Below are 25,593 nucleotides of genomic sequence, written 5' to 3' on the forward strand. Positions count from 1 at the left end.
TTCAAATTTCTTATTAAAATTACATATTCATCCTTCTTTCAGCTATACATCTCCCTTGTGGATTTTTTAAAGATTCTGTTACTACCTTAATAGTGTTCTGAGTAATTTGACTTTAATGTGATGTGTATTTTATTGATGACTTTCAAAATAATTGTCATATATTATTGAATATTTAATTATTAAATTAGAAAGATAACTTAAAATTTGATTTTACATGCTCAGTGAATTCCTGTGATTAGAAAATTCTCTCATGGTGTTCTATTTATAATTAATATACCAAGTAAAACTAATTAGAAGTATCTGAAGCCCCCGGCAAAGTCTGTAATTAGACATGTGATTCATAATTAACTGACTTTTCTTATTCTTGCCTTTTCCTCTCCATTTGAATTAATTACTTGCATTCTTCCTTAGTGATACCTGTCTTCCTGTTCAAGATACTGATTATAATTCAGTGATCACTGTTTGTGGTATTTTTATAGAGAGTATCATTTTATAAGAACTTTGTTTAATAACGTAAAAAAAAGAACACAACCTTAAATCATATGCACTATAAAGTATGACATTGAAGATTTTTGTCCACATTGTCAAATTGTTTATTTTTATCAGTGGCTGAAAGCAATCATAGAAAATAGGCAGACTTGACAACTTTTCCTATCTTATACTTAAGGACCTGGATTTTTCTTGTCAGTCTGATTACTGTCTTCATAAGTTTGATGACATACCCATTAGTCTTGGGTCATTGAGTAGAGCTGGTTATTAATTAATTCATTATTTTAATAAAGAATTTACAGTTCGTTAAAGCATACAGTGTATGCTTTGGATACAAAGCTTTGTACAAGGAAGCAGGAGTGATAAGAGTATTTATTAGTCACTACAACACAGGCATCAGTCAATCAAGATGGCCATAGCACTAGACTCAGGGTCTTGAAGGACCCCTCCGTTCTTTACACTGTATCAGGCTTTGCAGCTTTTGTTGATGAGTTGGAGTGGTGGTGGTGGTGATGATAGTAGGGAGACTGGGCCATCAGCAATTATCTTAGAGTTGGTGACGTTTAGGGCAGTGACTGTTTGCCAGACCATATTACAGAAGTATTTCAGCACAACCCTTAAGGCTATAGTGGTGTGAACCAGCTGAATATTAGCTCTGCCAAGGTGTTTTCAGTCTCTGACTATAGCATAAGAGTTAATACCCAATTTGAGAAGTATGTAATGAAAATATGTAGACAGTACATAGGGGAAGGATTGCTTGAGTTTTTGGGGAAAAGTGGTGAAGACTTCTATTCAGTTCAGTTCAGTTGTTCAGTCATGTCCGACTCTTTGCAACACCATGAATTGCAGCACGCCAGGCCTCCCTGTCCATCACCAACTCCCGGAGTCTGCCCAAACCCATGTCCATTAGTCAGTGATGCCATCCAACCATCTCAAACTCTGTTGTCCCCATCTCCTCCTGCCCTCAATCTTTCCCAGTATCAGGGTCTTTTCCAATGAGTCAGCTCTTCACATCAGGTGGCCAAGGTATTGGAATTTCAGCTTCATCATCAGTCCTTCCAATGAACATCCAGGACTGATCTCCTTTAGGATGGACTGGTTGGATCTCCTTGCAGTCCAAGGGACTCTCAAGAGTCTTCTCCAACACCACAGTTCAAAAGCATCAATTCTTTGGTGCTCAGCTTTCTTTCTTTATAGTCCAACTCTCACATCCATACATGACCACTGGAAAAACCATAGCTTGACTAGACGGACCTTTGTTGGCAAAGTAATGTCTCTGCTTTTTAATATGCTATCTAGGTTGGTCATAACTTTCCTTCCAAGGAGTAAGTGTCTTTTAATTTCATGGCTGCATCACCATCCGCAGTGATTTTGGAGCCCAGAAAAATAAAGTCAGCCACTGTTTCCACTGTTTCCCCATCTATTTGCCATGAAGTGATGGGACTGGATGCCATGATCTTAGTTTTCTGAATGTTGAGCTTTAAGCCAACTTTTTCATGCTCCTCTTTCACTTTCATCAAGAGGCTCTTTAGTTCTTCTTCATCATAGAAGACTTCTATGGTGACCAAAAATTTGCCAAAGTCAGATTCAAGGAGGAGATTCCAACCAAGCTGAGAGGAAAATAGCACTTACAAAGGCAGAGTGTGAGAGAGCGTGACAGATTCAGACATTAACGAGTAGGAGAGATGGAAGATGAAGATGTCTATCTGACCCTTGATTCTTAAGTTTGTTAAATATTTGTATGCCACATTTGTATCTTTGAAATTGCTCCATTATTGGTAAAGAACTGCTAGACTGATATTTAGCTTCTTCAACTATATCTAAATTATTTTAGGCATAGGGAAAGAAGGAAGAATAGGAATTTGTTACACTTCAGGGCTACACCAAGCATTGATAGAGCAAGAGTACAATGAAAAAACTTCTCTGCTGATTCACTGAGAGGCTTCTAATGAGCAAACACAAATTCAGACAGATTGAGGATGGTGGTTTTTTTAATGACATAAAACTATTGCCCATGAGGCTTTTGGCTGACATCATGAAACTAATTTTGCTTAATGACTGTGGAGGCCTACAAATTCCAATGTGCAGAAAAGGAAGTAAATTACTGGCCTGTCAGATTCCTATTGCCTGTCATCTTTTATCTGAATAGGAGCTTTTGTTTCCAGACTGTCAGGAGCAAGTATGTGGACCCCTTCAATGCTGTATTGGTATATGCTTGAATAATTCAATTCAAGAGCCATCTAAATATAGCAAACCTACAACAGTGAACGGGTATATCTTCTTATACTTGTATAATTTAGGGAATATATCCATGGATATCTCTTCATATTTCTGAGAGCTCTTGAAATATGTCAAGGATTTGTAGTGGTGTAAGTTCTGCTTTTATTGTTAGAGCTGATGACTCATACCTATGAAATATAATGAACTTATATGGACAGCAGAATAAACATTTGCTCTATGACTGTTCAACTCAATGAATGATTTGAAAGGACCACTATGTGCTAGGAATTGTGAAGAATACAAAGGTGAACAACTGGCGTTTTTCTGGGTATCAAATTATGTGATTTTTCTCCCTTAAGCTGTATTTAGCAAAATTGACTGTCTTGATGATGATGTGTGTGTAGTGCTATAACAAAGGCTATAATACAGGTTTGAGATACTGGTAGATATTAATAGATTATTTACTTCAAGGAAGATTTTGAAGTAATAGTTTATTTATGGCTTCATTTTTGTAGCATTTTCAGTCAATGTTACTTATTTTCTCTCTGCTTTCTATTACTCTGAATAAGTAGAATGAGTATTTTCAGTGAAATGTATATTATATTCCAATATCAATTCAAAAAGTATATAGATAGCATCTACTAGACCGTAGGTATGGAATGAGCTATTCAAAATTTGCTATCCATGGAATAAAATTACTCAATAGAAGGAAGCTAAAATAATTAAACAGTGAAAACTTTCAGTTTTTTTGGTGTGCTTAATGTTATGAAAATGACAGATTCAACCTTAAATCCACAGAATTTATATTTGGTTTAGCAGGTATGTTGTATTTTTTGTTGTTGTTTACAAAGGCTAATGGAAAACTTTAAGAAGGTATAGACTGTCTACTTTTTGAATGCTGATTACCTTAACCAGCATATTACATCTGTGATTTTTTTGTAACTTATTTCATTTTTTGGGTAGCTCAGTTTCTTTAGAAATTAAGAACATTGTCTATGCCATCACTTGGCTAGAACCATATCTAGGGAAACAAAAAAAATGGTGAGAATCTTTGCCATAGCATATTGCCCCTTTTGTACCTTTGGTCATTCCATTTCCACTTCCTTTAATGCCCTCTTTTCCTGTCTGTATCCCTTAACATCTTATTCAAAGGCTTTCCCAAAACCTTACCTAACATTTCCCTTGACATTTTATTCTTTGGAATTTCTGTAACATTTTGTTACATTTTGGGGATATTTATTTTTTACTTTTTTGTATGAACCTGACCTATGTTTTCTATAGAATTATAAACTTTTTGAAGGTGTCATGAATGTTGAATTGGGCCATGAAAGATGGTAGGAATTTGGATAGGTGGAGAAGGGAGGATTTTTTCCACAAGAAGGAAATAGCCTAAACCAAGGTCCTCAGGACAAAAAGAACAAGATACTTTTTCAGGAATGTTAAGTAGGTTTATTTCCTTGGTATGGAGGATATGTGAATATAGTAGGAGGAGATGAAGCTGAGAAAATAGAAATGACCCTTGATCCTGAGCTGGTCAATTATGGTTATCAGTAGCTCATTTTGGTCAATTTGATTGTTAGAAGGGCTCAGTGGAGAGTTGGATGAGTGCATATTTACTCTACTATATACCTCTCTTTCTCAAGAGGCAGGTCAGGTGGTCTGGTATTGAGAACCTGTATGCAGGTCAGGAAGCAACAGTTAGAACTGGACATGGAACAACAGACTGGTTCCAAATAACAAAAGGAGTACGTCAAGGCTGTATATTGTTACCCTGCTTATTTAACTTATATGCAGAGTACATCATGAGAAACGCTGGGCTGGATGAAGCACAAGCTGGAATCAAGATTGCTGGGAGAAATATCAATAACCTCAGATAAGCAGATGACACCACCCTTATGGCAGAAAGTGAAGAGGAACTAAAAAGCCTCTTGATGAAAGTGAAAGAGGAGAGTGAAAAAGTTGGCTTAAAGCTCAACATTCAGAAAACTAAGATCATGGCATCTGGTCCCATCACTTCATGGGAAATAGAGAAACAATGGAAACAGTGACTGACTTTATTTTTTGGGGCTCCAAAATCACTGCAGATGATTTTGCAGATCTTTGCAGATTTTGCAGATTTTTGCAGACCTGCAGATTTTGCAGATGGTGATTGCAGCCATGAAATTAAAAGACGCTTAACTCCTTGGAAGGAAAATTATGACCAACCTAGATTGCATATTAACATATTGACATTACTTTGCCAACAAAGGTCCATCTAGTCAAGGCTATGGTTTTTCCAGTGGTCATGTATGGATGTGAGAGTTGGACTATAAAGAAAGCTGAGTGCCGAAGAATTGATGCTTTTGAACTGTGGTGTTGGAGAAGACTCTTGAGAGTCCCTTGGACTGCAAGGAGATCCAACCAGTCCATCCTAAAGGAGATCAGTCCTGGATGTTCATTGGAAGGACTGATGATGAAGCTGAAACTCCAATACCTTGGCCACCTGATGTGAAGAGCTGACTCATTGGAAAAGACCCTGATGCTGGGAGGGATCGGGGGCAGGAGGAGAAGGGGATGGCAGAGTTTGAGATGGTTGGATGGCATCACTGACTCAATGGACATGGGTTTGGGCGACGGGAGTTGGTGATGGACAGGGAGGCCTGGTGTGCCGCGATTTATGGGGTCACAGAGAGCCAGACACAACTGAGCGACTGAACTGAACTGAACATCCTTGATGTCTAAGACTATTTTATTCTGATATTTAATAGCTGTATCTTGATAAACACACATTGCTGTAGCACTTCTTAATGAATATTAGTATAAATAATGTAGTATTTGTATTTTATTTTAAGCTATGAACAGTTTAGTATTTTTTGGATATAAAGTATAATAAGTCCAAACATCGAACTTGAGGAAGCAATATATTATACAGTTGTAACTAAACATAATGATTTAATCCCTGTGCCCATTGGTTTAAAATCACTTTTGAATCGGACTCTCTTTTATATTTGCCCCAGTTTTTTGCTTCATATGTATTCCCTGTAATAGAGTAGGTATGTTAGACCTTTCTGACATGAGAAGGCAGTACACTTTTTCGTGTTTAACTCTTGTCCCCACTATCTTGAATTGCTACACTCTGTGACAAATATTTCCTATTATATCCTTCCCTATTGGTTATAGCTTATAAGTTATATCATTGTAAGTTTCTATTTGATTAACCTAATACTCCTGGTTCTTTTTGTTTAATGCTATCTTCATTACCACATTTATCTCTTTCTGTGTCATTTATATTTTTCCATTATTCATGTTATAATTTTAAACACTGTAGTGATTTTATATTTGTAAAAGCTTTTAATTGTTTAAATAATTAAATAATAAAAAATTAATGATATTTATCAATGCATATAATCATTATAATATTCATAAACACAAACATAATTAAAAATACATAAATTCAAACCAATGCATGTCAATATTAAATATTATGGAAGTTTTAAGCTTATTTTCAGAAAGACTAGGTAAATAAATAGTCATTAATGCATACAATTCTTAAAAATAGTCATGCCCTAACTGTCATTTGCTGGTGTAAAGATGATAAACAGATATGGCTTGCAGATTGTTGATGCTTGTACTTTCATTGGCACATCTAACTGAACCTTGGGAAAACAGCACCCAAGTTCAGAAGCATAACTCTAGCCACATAGACTGCTGTTTGTACATGGAAGCATACAATCAATACTGAATGGATAAATTAATAAAACCTCAAACTGATTCTAGGTTTCAGACTTTGGTTCTCCATAAAATGCCATTAACATAAACATAAAAGTACATACTTACTCGGGGCATTTTGAGAGTACAAAACATATGGAAAAACTTGAATTACCTATAATGTTTATGTAAAGTACTACTGGTGTGCTGCTGCTGCTGCTGCTGCTAAGTCGCTTTAGTTGTGTCCGACTCTGTGCGACCCCAAAAATGGCAGCCCATCAGGCTCCCCCATCCCTGGGATTCTCCAGGCAAGAACCCTGGAGTGGGTAGTTCTAGTCTTTTTCTGTGCACATGTATGCATTATACATAATTCAAATTACTCAGTAGATGAACATTTGCCTGTCATTAAGCATTTTTAAATTTTATTTTAAAAATCAATTTTAGTAAGATGATTAATATGCAGTATAGTTTGATGAGTGCTAACTAATGTATGTATCCCTATGGTGACCACGACAATCAAAACATAGAATATTGCCATCAATGTTTCTTTTAAATGCCTTTGTAGTTAGTTCTTTCAACAATGTTGGCTACTGTAACAACTGGCCTGCTTTCTGTCTCTATGGATTAGTTGTGTCAGTTCTAGAATTGCATATACAGAAAAATTGAACAGATAATAAAGTTCACACAGTTTCCTCTACTAGTCATTAAGCATTTATGATACATAATTTTAATGATTGCTTATTTTAACTTATTAAACAATCATTTGAACATTTAATTTGTTTTCAGTTCTTTACAGTCATAAATGGGCTATGATATAAATATTTGTTTGGATTTTTTTATTATTTAGGACAGAGTTCTAAAAGAAAAAGTTACTAGATCAAATGGTTTTAACTTTTTAAGGCTCTTGTGCATTGCAAAATTGCTTTCCAGGGAAGATTTTACCTATTTATACTGCCAGAAACAGTGTGCAAAGATGCCCATTATATTGCATCATTGTATTATTATAATTATGTAATTGTATTATGTTACCATTAGTGGCTGTCAGTATAGTGGTAGATTATGCTATAGTAACAGTCCTCCAAATCTCAGTGGTTTAATACAACAAAGTTTATTTTTTCTTCGTGCTACATGTCTAACACATATCAACAGTGTCTTCTCTTTCTCTCTTTGGAGTCATTTAGTGACCCATCCTAATCAGAGCTCCATCTTGTTACTTGGGTAGGTCTTCCAATTGTGTACTGGTTCCTGAAACTTATGCTTGATAGTATCTCATATGTCTATGTACATTTTAGTGGCTAAAGCAAGTCACATAGCCCAAACAGAGATGAAACAGGGCAGTGAAGTACAATTCTACTGTGAGTCTCAGAAGGAGGATAATTGGAACAGCACTAATAACTAACATCTTATTTTAAAAACAACTCTAGTTTTATTGATGAAAGATGATATCTCAATTTGATTTCCTTGGCCAATATAGATGAGTTTTCATAGTTTCTTAGCCATTTGTTTCATATACTCTTCCCTTTTACTTAAGTTTTATAAACACATGCTGTTGGTTTACTTTTTCATTTCCAGATATCTTGAGTACTGTCGTTTTTGTGAGGATAGGAGGTCATAATGGTGATTTTATAGGGAGTACAGACTTTTAGAAAATACCTTTTCTTTTGAAAACTTGAGCAGGTAAAAGAAAATTATTCCTCTTGAATTGATTCCCTTCACCCCTTGTTAATACATGTTTTGATACTTTTTTTTAATTTCAAGAGTTGTCAAAATGTTAAATAATTATAGATAATAGAAAGTTTAGCAGAATTAATATCCTTGACAGTCTACAGGTTTCTAAAGAACAACTTGAACATAAAATTTGAACAGTCAAGTTAGATTTCTCCTTTTGAGAAAATTAAGTTCCCTACTCAGATTTAGTCATATTGACCATATCGTTTTCCTTTTTTTTCAATTCAGGTGTCTGCCTAAACTGGAACTTATGCTATAAATATTTTTCTGTGGATTTTTCTGAAAACCCAAGGTGAAATATTTTATGAATACACTTGTCTTTTAAAATGTATTTATAATGAGAAATAATTGTTTCTGAAAAATTTAAGGCGTTAAAAATTTAATGTCTTTTCCTCTGAGTTTTAATAGGAAGCAAGTACTGTTTATTATAAAGCTACATAAATAGCATGCTTACTTTTAATTCATAGGACATTTGATTGAAATGAATGGAGCTGCTTCTAGTGATTAAAATAGTTTTGTGTGAATTTTTACTTTGTCTTTCATACTCAAAGATGGAGTTCACACAGCTGTTCTCTGACATATACTTGAGAAAGATATTGGCATTATAATCTGATATTCTTAAAGGCAAACCTTTAATTAGTTAAATAATAGATTATAACATCTAGCAACTGTTTTAATAGTTCTGTTATTAAGAGTTTTATACCACTCTGTTCTCTTGGAGCTGATTATTTTCTTTAGTTCCCACTGTTTGAGGGGGCTTGTAGAATAAGGATATATCCTTCAGTATGTTTGTGTTTGATTTCTGTAGCTGGTGTTCTACTCCAACAATAGTATCATAGCCCTTTTCCTTTTCTTATGTGTCTTGGCTCAAATCTTCTTCATCTTTTGATTTTTTAAAATATACCATTATAAGTCTGTCATCTGGTCTTTCCACCTTGAATCCAGCTCCACCCTAAGCCATTCTTGTCACACTTATAAGGGTGCTTTTTCTAAAAGATAAATGTCATCATGTTAGTCCATGACTCAGAGTCCTTCAGTACCTTTACATTGTTTAAAGGATATTTTACAAACTCCTTTACAAAGCAGTGTATTCTGCTTTTATCCATTTTTCACTTCACTAGTTCTCTGAGAATGTTGGGAACTAACATTTAAAAAAAACAGCTTTACTGAGAAATAATTTACATATCATAAAATTCACTTGTTTATTTAAATTTGGTGGTTTTTAAATTAAATTTACAGAGTTATGCAACTATCATCTCAGTCTAATTTTAGAATGTGTTCATTACTCCAAAGAGAAATCAGTACTCATTAGCAGTCACTTCTCATTCCTCCCTCTACTCAGTCCCAGGCAGCTACTAATCTACTTTCTCTTTGTAGAGCTGCCTATTCTGGGCATTTCATATAAATGAAATTGTACAATGTGTAGTCTTTTGTGACTTACTTCTTTCATCTAGCGTAAAGTTTTCAAGGTTCATCCACGGTTCACTCATCATGAACCAGTACTTCTTTCCTTTTTATGGCTGAATAATATTCTATTGTATGTGTCAGGGATTTAGCTGACTTAAGAGAGAGAGACAGAGGGAGAGATGGGGTTGAGGGTAGCGATAGTACTGAGCTTCCAAGTGTCAAGAGTAGCTGATTAAAAACAACGTTCCAAAATGAAAGTGACAGTCTAGCCTTTATTCATTTACTGAGATAGTATAAGCAAGAGGCTACACCTGAGAAAGTACAGGTCCTCTCACTCAGGAGAATCAGTATGGGGGTGGGGGAGTGGTGGGGGGAGTCCTCTCACAGCTGAGGGAGCGCTAAAGAAAAGGTTCCTGCAGTTTTATGGACCCAGGGCTATTTGGAGGCTGAGATGGAAGGACTAGAGTGGAAGAGTGTTGAGTCAGAATAGAGAAAAAGTGTCTCTAATGTTTCCTTCCTAATGAGAAGATCGCAGAAGAGGCACCTGAGGAAAGGCCTCAGCTGCAGGCCACAGATTAAAGAAAATTCTGGAAGAATGTACCTGGGCTAGGGATGCAGCTATGCTAAAGAACATGGTCAACCTGGGGGCCTGCATCCTTGACCGCAACTTTCTTCAGAGGCTGCAGTGCTTTGGCTATGCACCAAATCTGGTGAGGGAAGGGCAGGTTTTCCCATGTGAGGGACCTTTGTAGTAATTTTTGGCTGGGTTGGAAAAGTCACAGGTGGATTTCTTGGTCAGGAGCTGTACTCTGCAATATGTATATACCATATTTTGCTTATCTGCTCATCAGTTGGTGAACATTTAGATTGTTTCTACATTTGGTTATTATGAATATTTTGCTATGAACAGTTGTGTATAAATTTTTGTGTGTACATGTTTTCATTTCTCTCAGTTATATACCTAACAGTGGAATTGTTGGGTCATTTGGTAAATCCATGTCTAGTATTTTGAGGAACTGCCAAATAGTTTTCCAAGGAGACCGTATCATTTTACATTCCCACCAGCAGTGTATGATTGGTTTTGCCATATCATCACCAACATTTGTTATTGTCCTCTTTTTTTTTTTAATTGCAGTTATTCTAATGGTTGTAAACTACTCATTGTGGTTTTGATTTGTATTTCCCTAATGGCTAATGATGTTGAATATCTTTTCATGTGCTTAATGGCCATTTGTATATCTTTTTTTGAGAAAGGCCTATGCAAATCCTTTGCCCATTTAAAAATTAGGTTATTCTTTGGTTGTAAGAGTTCTTTATATATCCTGGATAAAGTCACTTATGAAATATATGATTTGCAAATATTTTCTCCCCTTCTGTGAGTTGTCATTTCACTTTCTCAATATTGTTCTTTGAAGCACAAAGATTTTGTTTTTATCTGTTTCTTTTATTGCTTATGATTTTGGTGTTTTATCTAAGAAATCCATGGTAATGGAGATTAATTCGTATTTTCTTTCAAATATGAGTTTTGCTGTTTTAGTTCTTAAATTTAGATCTGTGTTTTATTTTGAGTTAATTTTTATATGTGATGTCAAGTAGAGGCTCAACTTCATTCTTTTGCATTCAGATAGCCATTTGTCCTAGGCCATTGAATTAGCTTGGTGCCCTTAATGAATTTCATGCTCATGTTTAGTCGTGACTGACTCTTTGTGACCCCATGGACTGTAGGCCACCTGACTCCTATGTCCTTGGAATTTTTCCAGGCAAGCATACTTGAGCAGGTTGCCATTTCCTACTCCAGGGGAACTTCCGGACCCCAGGGGTTAAACCTGCGTCTCTTGTGTCTCCTTCATTAGCAGGCATATTCTTTACCACTAGTGTTACCTGGGATGCTATTTCTGGACTTTCAAATCAATTCCATTGATTTATGCATCGTCTCTTGTGCTAATACCACATTGTCTGATTAGTGTAGATTTTGTAGTATTGAATTCACAATACTCCTATTTTGAATTCTCCTATTTTGTTCTTATTCAAGATTATTTTGGCTCTTCCCCTCCTGTGAGGCATGGAGAGGTTGCTTGCCAGAATACACAGTATTTTGAGAACTTCTTTTTCCCTTCCCTCCAAATAAATTGATAAACAGGTACATGGTCAGAAATTCAGATAGTATCAAAGAATTTACAGTGAAAAGTAAGTCTTCCTTTCACCTTAGATCCCCTGTCCCTCTCTTCAGAAGAAAGTACCATTAGTAGTTTATTAGCTTTCAAATTGTTTTTGCAAATATATTATAAAATTTAAAATATCTCATGGAATTCATTTTAATCCATGAAAATGTACAGTTCTACTTCTTGATTTTTCAACTTATTTCCATATCTTGGAAATCTTTCTGTATACTCAGATCTACTTCTTTCGTGTTCACAGCTGCAGGATATTTTGTGTATGAATATAGTGTCAATGATGTAACCAGCATTTAGATAAGTTCCAGTCTTTACTTCCAGAAAAGCCATGTTCAAAGAATAAATTCTACCTTAAAAAAAAAAAATCATTGTTGTTGTTCAGTCACTCAGTTGTGTCTGACTGTTTGCAATCCCATGGACTGCAGTATGCCAGGCTTCCCTGTTCTTCACTATCTCCCAGAGTTTGCTCAAACTCATGTCCATTGAGTTTGTGATGCCATCCAGCCATCTCATCCTCTGCTCCCCCCTTCTCCTTTTGCCTTCAACCTTTCCCATCATCAGGGTCTTTTCCAATGAGTCAGCTCTTTGCATCAGGTAGCCAAAGTATTGGAGTTGCATCTTCAGCATCAGTCCTTCCAGTGAATATTCAGGGTTGATTTCCTTTAGGACTGACTGGTCTGATCTCCTTGCAATCCAGCGGACTCTCAAGAGTCTTCTCCAATAGCACAGTTGAAAAGCATCAGTTCAACTTTCTTTATAGTCCAACTCTCATATCTGTACACGACTATTGGAAAAATCATAGCTTTGACTCAAAGGACCTTTATCGACCAAGTGATGTCTCTGCTTTTTAATATGCTAAAAAAAATTATAGTACCTTAATTCTATGCCTTAACTTTGGATTTATACTGTATGCACACACACTGAACAAAGTGATAATATATACATACTTAAACTAGTTGTCTTTAAAACATAAAGACATCTTTAATGTTTGAACCTGATAACCTTAGTTATCACATGATTTATTTCTGGGATTGAGTGATAAAAATTCAGTCTTCAGGTGTTTGCTAATTTAAACACTGATGCAAGAAACATTCCTATACGTGACTCTTATAATAGTTCATATGCAAGAGATTCTCCTGCACTATGTAATTATGAATGGAGTTGCTGGGTTATATGGTACTAAATGTTAAAGGGATAATACAAAATTTATTTCCAAAGTGATTGCCCCATTTTATCCTTCTACCATCAGTGTGTAATAGATCCTGTTGTTTTATGGTCTCTACAATACTTGGTGTTTTTAGACTTTAAAATTTTGGTAGCTGAATGATCTAAAATAGAATTAATTGTGATTGTTTAGAGAACTTTTAAAAATTAGGTATAATTTTCAGTTTTACAATAAAACATACAGATCTTAAATATATAGTTCAGTGAGTTTTGACAAATACATATACCTGTATAATCCATACCCCTATGAAAATGTAGAATATTTTTTATTACTGCTTCAGTTTCCTCAGGCTTCTTCCTTGATATTCTTTTCCCTCACCACAGTGAACCACTGTTCTGATTTCGGTGACTTTTTTTTTACAGAATCATCTGTTTTCACCATCACAAAATTCTTTCCTCCCATTCTCTCTTTTTAGTGTCTTTTAAAAAATTTGTGGTTCAGTATACATAACATAAAATTTATCATCTTAACAGTTTTTAAGTATACAGCTCAGTGGTTTTAAATGCTTTTGTGTTCTACAGCAATCATCATCCCCATCATCTATCCCCATGTACCATCATCTATCCCCATAACTTTTTTTTTTAAATTTTTAGAAATTAATTAATTTATTTGTCTGTCTTGGGTCTTAGTTGCAGACTCTCTAGTTGTAGTTCACAAGCTTAGTAGTTATAGTGCCCTTGGGCTTAGCTGTGCCGTGGAATGTGGGATCCTGGTTCCCCGACCAGGGATCGAACCTATGTCCCCTGCATTGCAAGACGAATTCCCAGCTACTGGACCACCAGGGGAGTCCCCCCATAACTCTTTACATCTTGTGAAGCAAACTCTGTAGACAATAAACAACAAATCCCTATTTTCCTTTCCCTCCCAGGCAACCAAGATAATGCTTTCTGTCTTTATGACTCTGACTACTCAAAGTACCTCATGTAAGTGGAATCATACAGTAATTTGTCTTTTTGTGACTGGCTTATTTCACTTAGCATAATGTCCTCGAGGTTGATCCATATTGCAGTATATTTTTGCTTCCTTTATAAAGTTGAATAATACTCTGTTATAGGTATATATCATATTTTGCTTATTCATCTGTTAATAAATACTTCATTTGCTTCCATGTTTTTGCTATTATGAAAAGTACTCCTTGAACTTTGGTGTACCAATATCTCTTTGTGATCCTGCTTTCAGTTCTTTTGGGTTTATATTCAGAAGTGGAATTGCTGGATCATATGGTAATTCTATATTTTTTTCATTTTTGAAGAATCACCATATTGTTTTCCACAGCAGAGATACCATTTGAGATTCCCCTGAACAATGCACAAAGGTTCCAGTTTCTCCACATTTTACCTAAAATTGTTTGCTGTTTTTTTCACAGTAGCTATTCTGTTGGGTGTGAGATGGTACTTTGTGGTTTGGATTTGCATTTCTCTAATGACTGGATCATCAAAAAAGCAAGAGAGTTCCAGAAAAACATCTATTTCTGCTTTATTGACTATGCCAAAGCCTTTGACTGTGTGGATCACAATAAACTGTGGAAAATTCTGAAAGAGGTAGGAATACCAGACCACCTGACTTGCCTCTTGATAAACCTGTATGCAGGTCAGGAAGCAACAGTTAGAACTGGACATGGTGTTCAACAACAGACTGGTTCCAAATAGGAAAAGGAGTACATCAAGGCTGTATATTGTCACCCAGCTTATTTAACTTACATGCAGAGTACATCATGAGAAACACTGGGCTGGATGAAGCACAAGCTGGAATCAAGATTGCTGGGAGAAATATCAATAACCTCAGATATGAAAATGATACCACCCTTATGGCAGAAAGTAAAGAGAAACTAAAGAGCTTCTTGATGAAAGTGAAGGAGGAGAGTGAAAAAGTTGGCTTAAAGCTCAACATTCAGAAAACTAAGATCATGGCATCCAGTCCCATCACTTCATGGCAAATAGATGGGGAAACAGTGGAAACAGTGGCTGACAGTATTTTTGGGGGCTCCAAAATCACTGCAGATGGTGACTGCAGCCATGAAATTAAAAGACGCTTACTCCTTGGAAGGAAAGTTATGACCAACCTAGACAGCATATTAAAAGGCAGAGATATTACTTTGCCAACAAAGGTCCGTCTAGTCAAGGCTGTGGTTTTTCCAGTAGTCATGTATGGATGTGAGAGTTGGACTATAAAGAAAGCTGAGCACCGAAGAATTGATGCTTTTGAACTGTGGTGTTGGAGAAGACTCTTGGGAGTCCCTTGGACTGCAAGGAGATCCAACCAGTCCATCCTAAAGGAGATCAGTCCTGGATGTTCATTGGAAGGACTGTTTTTGAAGCTGAAACTCCAATACTTGGCCACCTGATGCAAAGAGCTGACTCTTTTGAAAAGACCCTGATGCTGGAAAGATTGAGGGCAGGAGGAGAAGGGGACAACAGAGGACAAGATGGTTGGATGGCATCACCGACTCAATGGACATGAGTTTGGGTAGGCTCCAGGAGTTGGTGATGGACAGGCAGGCCTGGCGTGCTGCAGTTCATGGGGTTGCAAAGATGTTGGACACGACTGAGTGACTGAACTGAACTGAATGATTAGTGACACTGAGCATCTTTTCCTGTGCTTATTGACCATCTTAAAGCTTCTTGGGGAAATGTTGATTTAAGTCCTTTGCCCATTTTTGAGTAGGGTTAATTATTTTTTGTTGTTGTTGTTGAGTTTTAGGAGTTCTCTATATATTTTGGATACTATTCTCTCATCATATATGTGATTTGCAAATATCTTCTTCCATTCTGTGGCTTATCTTTTTATTCCATGAATAGTGTCTTTGAATGTACAAAATTTAAAACTTTGCATGGAGTCCAGTTTGTCTGTTTTATCTTTTATTACCTGAGCCTTTGGTGTCATATTCAAGAAATCACTGCCAAATCCAATGTTGTGAAGCTTTTGCACTATGTTTTCACCTAAGAGAAACGTCTTACTTTTAGGCGTATCTTTCAGGTCTTATAATTTGATGTTTGATCCATTTTAGGTTTTGTATTTAGTATTAGTTTAGGGTTTACTTTCATTCTTTTACATGTGAATTACCAGTTTTCCCAGTACCATTTGTTAAAGAGACTTTTTCCTCATTGAATTGCTTTGATGACTTTGTTGTCATCAAAAATCTGTTGACTATACATGTATATATATAGAAAAGAAGTCAAGGAAAAAAATGTATTTTTTTTCTTTTTGTTGATAACATGCTATTTTGATTACAGTAGGTTTTTAACTTTTGAAGTCAAGTAGAGTAAGTTCTCTAATTTTGTTTTCCTTAAAAATTTGTTTTGGCTCTTCTAGGCTCTTTGTTTTTCCTTTAAATGTTAAAATCCACTGAAATTATGGTTTTAAGATCAGCTTTTCATTTTCTGAAAAAAAATTTATAGATTTTACTTCACACTATTCCACAGATCAAATTGAAGTGAGTAGACATCTTAATACTTTATAAACATGATATCTCATTCCACTTTTTTAGATCATCTTTAATTTCTCAACAGCTATGTATTTCTTTTAGTTTTCAGTCTATAAGTGTGTATAAGTCTTTTATTTTGATTTTTTTGTTATTGTAGTGACATTTTAAATGTTTTGTTTCGAGTTATTCATCACTAGCATATAAAAATAAAATATAATTTTGTATATTGACCTTTGTTAAGTAGCTTTTTTTTTCCTTAAGATTTTCCAGGCTCTAAAAAAGAAAAAAGAAAAAAAAAAGATTTTCCAGGCTTTACTATGTAATTGTGATAGGTATATAATCAAAGACAGTTTTACTTCTTCCTCTCATTCTGTCAGTTTTCCCTTGCCTTATTTTACACACTAGAACCTCCCGTACAACTTTTAATTCAAGTGATGAGAGTAGACATCCTTGGCTTATTCCTGATTTTAGAGAGAAAATTGTCAGTCATTCACCATGACTTTATCCTTGGATTGAATAGCCCTTTCTGTTCCTCATTTGCTGAAATGTTTTTTTCTTTTTTTTAAATCATGGTGGTTGATGTTGAATTTTAATTGAGGTCACAAAGGATTTTTAAAAGGAGGTATAATTGTAACTCTCATACAGATATAAAATGAGCACTTGTCAAGTATTTTATTTAACTCACTAATGAGGAAACTGGTAAGATGTTTAAATCAGTTCAAAGGGAAATTTGCAGAACTACTCATTTATATGTAGTAAAGGAATGCTGAAATAAAATTTTCAAATAGGTGCAAAAATTGGTCTGTCTCCTGGGCAATTATCAATTGTAATCCACTGGACACAACTAATTTGCTCTGTTGTACACAAGAATAGTTCACATTATCATCAGTTTTCTACATTTTATCAAATTGAAAAATTTCTCAAAGGCAATGAAAGATGGAGGTAATGAATATGTGAGTTCAAGAGAATACTCACTAGGTTTTTTTTTTTTTAATTTGTTTTTTGTCCATTTCAAAGCTTTTCACTGTTTTTCATGACACAGGGCCTTGCTTTGAAAATCTATAATCCTTTGTGATGAACAGTTTTTTGTCCATGTCTTGGTTATATGTTTGTGTTCTGCTGTGAAATGCCTTATTGTCTCTTGCTCATTTTTGGGGGGCAATGTTCTGAATGTGTTTGTATGTGTATGCTACTGCTTTATGTGTTGGTGATAATAGTGCATTATAAGTTGTGTGTATTGTGAATACTTTATGCTAGTTTATAAGTTGTATTTTTACTTTCTTGAAGGTATTTTTTAATGAACAGCAGTTCTTAATATAGTGAAATCTTTCCTTATTGATATCAAACGATAGTCATCTCTTCCACTAAGGTTTTTAAAGTTGTTTTTGATGTTTAAATTCTTGCCATTGATTTTTCGTATGGTATGATATTAGGATCAAATTTCCCCCTTTAAAAAAAAATGGATGTTATGGACTGAATATTTGTATATCATTCCCCCTGCTCCAAATCTGTATGTTGAAACCCTGACCCCCAATATGTGATATGTGGAGATGGGGCCTTTGGAAGATAGTGAAGTTAGATGAGGTCATGTAGGTGGGGCCTTGCTCCAGTGAGGTTAGTACTTTTATAAGACTTGCTGCTATCTGCAAGCCATAAAGAGAGATCTTACCAGAGCCTGACCCTGCTGGCACCCTAGTTACAGACCTCCAGCCTCCAGAACTGTAAGAAAGTATTTGTGTTGAAGTCATCATGTCTGTGGTATTTTATAATGGTACCTCGAACAGCCCAAAGTATCTTGTTTTACATGTACTCTTTGGTACTTGATATTTTACAATGTCAGACAATGCTTACGTAGGAGAGCATTGGGTTTACGTCCCGATGATATCAGGGCAGGAGTTAGAGAGCCCGAAGCACTCTTGGGCTGGAGTCAGTCACTCCTAACACCATATAGTATAACTTTGGGTCATTTCTTTACCTTTTTCTCTTGAGGAAGATGTTTGTGTAGGAGGAGAGGATGATGTGAAGAAACATTCAGGGGAGATTAGTGTATATCCACCTATTTTTCTCAGCTCCTATTTTCCTGAGGACCAGAGACCAGAGGTTGTCCCACAGATGGGACCAGGTTGTGCGCACATAGGTGTTGGGACCCAAGAAAAGGAAAAACTGAACTTCAGTAGTTCTTCTGTTTTGTTATCCCACGGCTTTGGTGGGCTGCCTCTTGCCTCCGGCCAGAACCATCATCCCACACATAGCAATTCAGAACAGGTCCTTGTCACCCCAGGTGTTCTTCATAGGCTTCTCCATGTTTTCCTGTGTGACTTCCCTAAGGGCTAATCTCCTGAAAGAGCAGCCGTGATTTTGCTGACTCAGCATCTCAGCAGGAACTGGAGCCAGTATAAACTTTTCTTGGTCTTCTTAGGCTTCCTTTGCATAATTAAGGTAACTTTAATCTGACCAAGTAGGTTAGTAGGTTCAGGATTCCTCAGTTCAGTTCAGTCACTCAGTCATGTCTGACTCTTCATGACCCCATGGACTGCAGCACACCAGGCCTCCCTGTCAATCACCAACTCCTGGAGCTTGCTCAAACCCATGTCCATCGAGTCGGTGATGCCATCCGACCATCTCATCCTCTGTTGTCCCCTTCTCCTGCCTTCAATCAGGATTCCTCAGTTGTCTGCAAACCTTCTTGCCATATCTGAAGCCCTCTAAAGAGGCTATATAGAGGTATAGGCTGATTGTAACAGAATCTTTTTGACCATCCAGTCATATTTCACTGAATTTTTCCCCAGCCAGAGTTGGCTTTTTGGATCAGCAGAGCCAAAATGTCCTTTAGGTAGTGTGAGTTGCTCAGTTCTAAGGTCTCTGACTTAACGTGGCTATCTGTCTGTTGCTTTAAATTCTAACTCTGGATAGTCATTCTTACCTAAAATGGACCATGAATTTTAAAGTATTTAATTGTATCTCTCATGTAATTTGTATTCTGCTTATAATGAGTATATTAATATTAAAATGTTTTAAATTACTTACATCAAAGGGATTTGTTGCTCCAGGAAAATATGCTATATTTATCCTGTTGTTTTTCTTACTGCCTGCTCTACCTCTCTGCCTACTCCAAATGATTAGTCTACTACATCATGCTATCTTCCATTATAAATTTCTGTGTTGTACTTATTTTCCTTCTTTTTCTGTGCTTCCAGGGGAGAGGCAGGACCTATTTCTTATTTGTTTTTTTATGCCTAGCCCTGGCATAGGTCCTGCCAGATTTGCAGATTTGAAGTAGGTGCTCTATAATTGCTGAATTCAATTAACACATAGTGAAGTACTTAGAATTCATAACAGGAGTTGTATCATATGGGGAGAAGTATGTACTCATAATCATGGTGGATCCTTATTTTGCATCATTGAAATAAATGGTATGTGAGGCATTTTGTAGGGGAGAACAGGACCAAAAGACACTTGTAAGTTATGTCAAAAGGTTTTGATAGGGGTCTTTGAAGGATCTTAAGCAGAAGATTAACCTGACTAATATTTTTATTTTAAGGAGATGATTTTGAGCATAGTATGGTAGATATATTGACATGGAGATACTGTTTGAAAGGTAGTCCAGACAGGATGTAACTGAAGAGGGGTAGACTTTAGAGAAGTTTAGCAGGTAGAATCTGTAGAACTTGAAAACAGTATCAGCTGTTGCCTGAGGGAGAATGGAGGCAGGGTGAAGGAGAGGAAGAAACCAGGGGTGACTCCTATGTTGGGCAGTTTACTAGGTGGTAGTACTCTTTATTCCCAGTGCATGTCCAGGTATAGGAAGAACTTGTGGGGTAAGGATGGATAAGATGTTGAAATAGTTTAGTTTGAGGTTTCTCTGAGATATTCAGGTAGAGATGTACACATCTGTCTAGTTCTTGGAGAGAGGTGGGGGCTTGCAATAGAGAGAGATTTGGGGGTTAGTAAATTTTCAGAAGTAGTTGAAGACATTGAGGACAAAACCCTTGGGCATATCTGGTTTTAGTGGACAAGTACAGAAAAAGGCACTGGGAAGGAGATCAAGGAGAAACCAGGTGTTAAAGGATTTTTCAGTAACATCCTTGGCTTCCTCTCTTCCTGGAGACCGGATTTTCCTCCCAGCAACCTCTGATCTTTGTCTTCAGACCTTTTCTTACTTTGAGCATTCTCTGCTGGGCGAGACTAGATGAAAATAATTTTACTTTTGAATCCAGCAATTTGCTGGGTCCTTTATATGTCCTTAAATTCTGCCTGAAAACAGAATACTTTCTTTAGCTTATCTTTCTAAATGTACCTTCTACTGTGTGTACATATAAAAGAAACCAGTTGACACTTTGAACTTTCTGCTTGGAAATTACCTTAGCTAGAAGAACAGTTCATTACCAACATTTTGGTAATGCTTTTTAACTTAGCACAGGCAACAGTTTTGCTAAATTTTCCGCCACTTTGTAACAAGGATCTCTCTTCTTTCCTCTGGCTTCTGAGAGCACTTTATTCACTCTCCTTTAAGGCTTCTCCAACAGCCCCCTCAAGGCTCATCAAGCTTTAGCTAATGAGATCCTTAGGGCCCTGCCAGGTTGTGTCTACCACCAAATCTCAAAGCCAGTATCACGTTTTATGTTTTTGTACCTAGTTGCAGGTACCAAATTCTGTTCTGGTAACTATCACTGTTTAACCAACCACCCTAAACGTAACCCAGAACCTACATTACTTTTCCTTCCCTAGCCTTAGAAGCCTCTCAATGTCATTTCCACCACACTCTGTTGGTTGCAAGCAAGTTAAGTGCCACCTTGGATTTAAGGAGAAGGGAATTAGGCTCTACATCTTCATTTTATTTAAAAAAAAAAATTTTTTTTTTGGGTGCACCACACAGCATGAGGAATCTTAGTTCCCCAACCAGGGCCTGAATCTGTGCCCTGTGCAGTGGGAGCGAGGAGTCTTAATCACTGTGCAGCCAGGGAAGTCCCAGGCTCTACCTCTTTATAGGGAAGTGGCATGTTTACATCATAGAAAAGCATGTGAAATGGGAGATATTTTTGTAGTATATTCGGGAAATACTGTTGCCACAGATGGATAAAATAAAATATGTAGGATTACAAAGGAAAGCAATTATATGAACATATTATTACCAAGAGCTTCCCTGGTGGCTTAGTGGTAATGAACCCATCTGCCAACGCAGGAGGTGTGGGTTTGACCTCTGAATTGGGAAGATCCTTGGAGAAGTGGATGGCTAATCACTCCAATATTCTTGGCCTGGGAAATCCCATGGACAGACAACCTGGCAGGCTACAGGCCATGGGGTCACAAAAGAGTCGGACACGATTTAGCAACTAAACAACAACAATAGCAACCTTTACCAAATGAATTGTGTAGGGTAATATGTGCTTGTTTAACATACTACACAAGATATAGTGGAAGTGAAGTCGCTCAGTCGTGTCCGACTCTTTGCAACCCCATGGACCGTAGCCTACAGTATGGACAGCTTCTCCGTCCATGGGATTTTACAGTGGAAGGCTCATAGTAATTTAGTAAATTTGTAAATAAGTATATATTTGTAATTTTAGAGGTTGTAGAAAATAAAGAAGTGATTTATTTTGCCACCCAAGTTCTTGAGTCTTCTGAATTCTATCCACAGACCCTACAGCCCTAGGTTAAGAATCCTGGGATTAATATAATGGTGTCAGCAGAAGACATTGCTGTGGACCAGGGAGTGAATTTGCTTGAGGGCAAAGACTAAAAGGGGACACCATAGGGTAAGTTCCATATAGTAGTTTTATTTACCTTTTAAGCTAAAGGTTTTATAGTTTTTTAGGAATAAAAAAATGTCTTTTTGTAATGAGGGAAAGACACTAAGAAAGTGAAGAGAGAAAATTAAATACTACAAAATTTAAAAGATTTCTGAGAAGGCAAGAAAGGGTGTGGTCTTGGGGTTACATGAAAGAATTAGTCTTTGACAGAAGGAGAGGCGAAAGGAAAGGAGTTATGGATGTTTGTAGGTGTTGTTCTTTATCAGGTCATCTGACACTGAGGAAAATATGGGTAAAATAAATTCAACACTGGAGCAAGGGAGGCCAAAGCACACCTCAGAGATATGGTTACAGCAAGATCCTAGAAAATATGAAAAATGTTAGAGAGGAAGAAAAAGTAAAATAGAAAAAGTGAAATAGAGACAGGAAAAAAAGTAATGCAAGTGATGGCTTCAGAAGACAAACTTTGCCTAGTTTACAGTCTTATTTAGTGTTTTCTATAGGCCAATTCTTCTTACCATGGATGTGGATACAGAGAAAGGTAGAATGAGAATAAAATGCAGTTATATATTTTGATATCTGCTTGTTTAGAGTTAACTTTACTAAGTGCCTTGTTTAGTATATATAATTAATATTTGGAATGCCTTTGATGCAAAATGACATGAAAGCTGAGAAGCTTCTTTTTCATAGTTATTTGGGCCTGATTTTTTAAAAGTTTGTTTATTTTTTAAATTATGCACATTTATTTTTAATTGAAGGATAATTACTTTGCAATATTGTATTGCTTTCTTCCAAACATCAGCATGAATTAGCTATAAGTATACATGTATCCCCTCCCTCTTGAACTTCCCTCTCACCCCATCCTACCTCTTTAGGTTATCACAGAGCACCAGGTTGAGCTCCCTGTGTTATATAGCAACTTCCTGCTAGCTTTCTGTTTTATATATGGTAATATATATGTTTCAGTGCTACTCTCATTTCATCCCACCCTCCCCTTCCCCTGCTGTGTCCACAAGTCCATTTTCTATGTCTGCATCTCTATTCCTGCCCTCCTGAAAATGGTTCATCAGTACCATTTTTCTAGATTCCATATACATGCGTTAATGTACGAAATTTGGTTTATCTCTTTCTGATTTATTTCACTCTGTGCAACAGGTTTTAGGTTCATCCACCTCATTAGAACGGACTCAAATTAATTCCATTTAATGGCAAAGTAATATTCCATTTAATCTGTTCATCTGTCGATGGACATCTAGGTTGCTTCCATGTCCTAGCTATTTTAAATAGTGCTGCAGTGAACATTGGGGTACCTGTGTCTTTTTCAGTTCTGGTTTTCTCAGGGTACATGCCCAGTATACTCTGGAATTGCTGGGTCATATGATAGTTTTATTCCTATTTGTTTTAAGGACTCTCCATACTATTCTCAACAATGGCTGTATCAATGTACATTCCCACCAGCAGTACAAGAGGGTTCCCTTTTCTCCACATCCTTTTCAGCATGTATTGTTTGTAGATTTTTTGATGATGGCCATTCTGACCGGTGTGAGTTTTGATTTGCATTCTCTAATAATGAGTGATGTTAAGCATCTTTTCATGTGTCTATTGGGCATCTGTATGTCTTTGGAGAAATGTCTGTTTAGGTCTTCTGCTAATTTTTTGATTGGGTCATTTGTTTTTCTGATATTGAGCTGCATGAGCTCCTTATATATTTTAGAGATTAATCCTTTGTCAGTTGCTTCATTTGCAATTATTTTCTTCCATTCTAAGGGTTGTCTTTTCATCTTGTTTATAGTTTCCTTTGCTGTGGAAAAGCTTTTAAGTTTAATTAGGTCCCATTTGTTTATTTTTGTTTTTATTTCCATTACTCTAGGAGGTGGGTCAAAGAGGATCTTGCTGCAATTTATGTCAAACAGTGTTCTGCCTATGTTTTCCTCTAAGAGCTTTATAGTTCCTGGCCTTATATTTAGGTCTTTAATCCATTTTAAATTCATTTTTGTGTATGGTGTTAGGAAATGTTCTGATTTCATTCTTTTACATGTAGCTGTCCAGTGGGGTTGGTATTGAAAAGAAGTATGTGTGTTTGTTTCTTCCGTGCTTACAGCTGGATGGAAATTGGCCTCAAAAGGTCTATGGTTTTGTCATTAGCCAACAGATGCTTGCTATAGTGTATTGCTCACTGAGTTCTTTATTTAATGTGAGGGCAATGCATCTCTGTTCAATAAGGAGAAGAGCTGTGCAGCACAATAGCTCATTTGTGGATAAAAAGTATCTGCCTTTAGCCACACATTGATCCTTCACTAAGTGATTTTTCTTTGTTTTTTCACTAGCTTCTTATCCAATATGTGGTTGACTTATCTATCTTCACATTGCTTTGACTTTTCTAGTAAGTTGATCCTGACTTTAGTATGTCTATCTTAAGGGGGATATATTTTTTTTCTGTCAAAGAATTACTTCATATCTTCTCTAAAACATTAAAAAATTAAAATTTCAGGTCAGGAGTATATATCATAAAAGAACTTAGATTTCTAGGCACAAATATCCATTGATACAGAAGTATATTATGAAATTGCAAATTTGCCATATTACATATAATATATACAATATTGTTAAATATTGTATACATTATATATACTTATAATTTATATATTATAATATTTACTTTACCATATAAAATATCTTGTAAATGTTTATTTCTGTTTAATATTATAAAGATGATATGTATACATAAATATATATCAATATACATACATATGTATTTACCAAAATTGTGATGAAGTCTAAGCTTTCTCTACAGCCCCCACCTTCCCATAGCAATTGCCCTTTGGCTACCTTTCAGACTTAGGGTGGGCTTCCCAGGTGGCTCTAGTGATGAAGAGCCCAGCGTAAGAGACACAAGAGACACTGGTTCGATCCCTGGGTTGGGAAGATCCCCTGGAGGAGGACACAGCAACCCTATCCAGTATTCTTACCTGGAGATTCCCATGGACAGAGGAGCCTGGTGGGCTGCAGTCCATTGGGTCACAAAGAATCAGACACAACAGAAGCAACTTAGCACTTAATTTAGGGTTGCACACACCTACATGAGGATCTGTCCTGGAAATGGACTCTGCCATTTGGGCTAGGAGTTCTGGGATTCCAGGTCAGTAGAAAGTAGTCTGTCATGGTGAGACCCAGTAAGGTGACACTTCCTTTTGGCCCTTTTCTCTGCTCATTACATGGAGAAAGATGTGTGTGGCCACATGAGGACCAAATCCTACTGCCTTGATCTAAAGGCAGTAGGGAGTTTAATGATCTTTTAATAAATCTACTAGACTTGATTGCCTCCAAGTTTATTCCTTCCTTTTGTTGTATGGCCAGAGTATTTCTTTAAAACAAAAATCATTATCACATCCCTGCTTGAAACTTTTTAGTGCTTCACACTTTTATTGAGATAAAGGCTAAACTAACATGGCTTCAACATCGTTGAAGATCATTAGTGCCCTGTTCTGG

At 36.4% G+C, this 25,593-nt stretch overlaps 1 protein-coding gene across 10 annotated transcripts in view; it reads left to right on the forward strand.

Moving 5' to 3' along the window:
• The window catches only part of PEAK1 (pseudopodium enriched atypical kinase 1), a 307,119-nt gene that overhangs the window by 47,812 nt on the left and 233,714 nt on the right, over positions 1-25,593 (forward strand). For 4 of the 10 annotated variants that reach the window (XM_043489513.1, XM_043489507.1, XM_043489508.1 and 1 more), the window contains exons 2-3: positions 8,353-8,416; positions 21,993-22,110. The exons of 1 other annotated variant lie outside the window; for it this stretch is intronic. The gene's annotated coding sequence lies outside the window, so the exon portion shown is untranslated. Of the gene's footprint in view, positions 1-8,352; positions 8,417-13,798; positions 13,854-21,992; positions 22,111-25,593 lie in introns of all 10 variants that reach the window. 5 more of the 10 variants (XM_043489510.1, XM_043489509.1, XM_043489514.1 and 2 more) reach the window with 2 other exon arrangements.

The sequence above is a fragment of the Cervus canadensis genome, chromosome 17 (assembly GCF_019320065.1).
Source record: "Cervus canadensis isolate Bull #8, Minnesota chromosome 17, ASM1932006v1, whole genome shotgun sequence".
NCBI classification, from domain to species: Eukaryota; Metazoa; Chordata; class Mammalia; order Artiodactyla; family Cervidae; genus Cervus; species Cervus canadensis.